The sequence below is a fragment of the Halyomorpha halys genome, unplaced genomic scaffold (assembly GCF_000696795.3).
Source record: "Halyomorpha halys isolate HHAL.00 unplaced genomic scaffold, Hhal_1.1 Scaffold1025.1, whole genome shotgun sequence".
Lineage (NCBI taxonomy): Eukaryota > Metazoa > Arthropoda > Insecta > Hemiptera > Pentatomidae > Halyomorpha > Halyomorpha halys.
In genome coordinates, this window is record NW_027106735.1 from 1 (window position 1) to 1,936 (window position 1,936).

Below are 1,936 nucleotides of genomic sequence, written 5' to 3' on the forward strand. Positions count from 1 at the left end.
AAAATGTTGGATTTTTGAAAAAATATATCTCTAAATCCATAAGACGCACATATGTCTGCCAACACTCAAAATAAAGGAAATTTAACTTAATATAAAGTAGTTTATGTCACTTATCTTCGTAGGGGTAGTAGTTTTTATGATATCCACATATGAATATAAATTTGGCAAAAGAAAATTTGTCCGAACAACTATAAATCAATTAATTTTAGCAAATTTCATGTAAACTATTACGCCTATGAAGATAAACATCATAAAAGAAATTATAGCTCATTAAACTAGTTTTAATTTGAGTGCTAATAGACATCTGTACGTCAAATGGTTTCGAGATATAAATTTTTCAAAATAAATTCACTAACTACTGATCTTTTAGTACGTCCCATACAACATTTTTATGAAATGTTGCTTTTTAAAAAGCTATATCTCGAAAACGATTAAACGTAAATAATTCTATTAGGACTAATATTTTAGTAAATATACTCTTCTTTAAATGAAGTTCTCTTAGGTTTTATTGTGTTGTTCCTTCTTTTTAAGATATAGAGCTCCGAAAGAAAAATCAGTTTTTGTGAGATAATTCCGTTTTCTTCTCTTGCGGTATTGTACTATCACCAGGGCTGTTATGATTGCTGGAGTTTACACTAATAAAAAAATCACAAAAAAAAGATAACAAAAAAACTTACAAAAGTTTTTTTTTCCATTAGCGTACACCTCCAACAATCACAACAGTCCTGATGAAGACCCTTCAATACGGGTTGAAACGCTGGCCATTAATGAATAGTATTTTTTAGTTAGTATGAATAGTTTTTTCTCTCTTTATTGTGTAATAAAATGGTGGTATATATCAGAGATCACCTTTAAATTCTGATTAATTCCCTCATTAAATGCAAACAAAATAATAATTAGGATAAAATTAACCCAAATTAAAGTTAATGTGTTGAAGTAACTTTAAAAATGTATATAATGTAATTTTCTATCATTTCACCATGTTAAATGTTATAAGTGTAGGATTGTGAGCAGCCTAATTTTTTTTTTTTTTTTTAATAATTTATTTATTGATATTTACAACTGTATACACATATATACAACAAGTAAATTTGCTGTAGGTGACATAGTGACATGATAAAAACATGTGGAGAATCTACCCACTGATATAACTCCAATAACATTTCTAGAGGAGAAGATCTCGAGGCCATCTTCTTTTCAGACGCCTAGGAGGATTATTAGGTAATGAAGGAGAAGCCAGGTTAGAAACAAGTGAATTTGGGTGGTTGAGAAGTTTATTATGGAAGGAACGGTATCTGGTTCTGGCCAAATTGGCAACATATGGAATATTGAGGTCCTGATAGATGACTTGATTTGTGAAAAAGTATGGAGCATTAAGGATTCAGCCTAATTTAAAGTCATCTTAAATGCCTAAGAACTCTTGGTGAATTTTCTGAGCAACTTGTTTTATAACTTTTCCTTCCAAAACTTCATGTTATTGTTTACTTTTAAGTTTTGATTAAAGAAATTTATTACAGCATGTCTAAATTGAGTGAAAAGTTGTGTAAAAGGTTGGCTACTGAGTGTCTTGTTGATCTAACTTGTGAGGAAAAGAATCGAGATGAGCTAATTGAGAACTGTCATTACACTATTATTATTGTCATCCATTGCTTTATTAATTTTGAAAACATTCAAATCAATATTAACTCAATCAAAACACAAACTACGAGCAAGTAACCTATCAAGGCAACAAACAAAGTGGTGATGAGCTCAGCTGGTCTGCTACGTGAAGTCATTCTCCATTTAACAGACTCTCGACCATGTTATATGTTATATAATGTTATTATAATAACATGGTAGAAGAAGGAATTATTTCTCCATTTAACACGCTTTAACATGTTAAACTAAAGATCATGAATACCCCAAATGAAATTTCCAACAGCTTCGTCACTTCTTT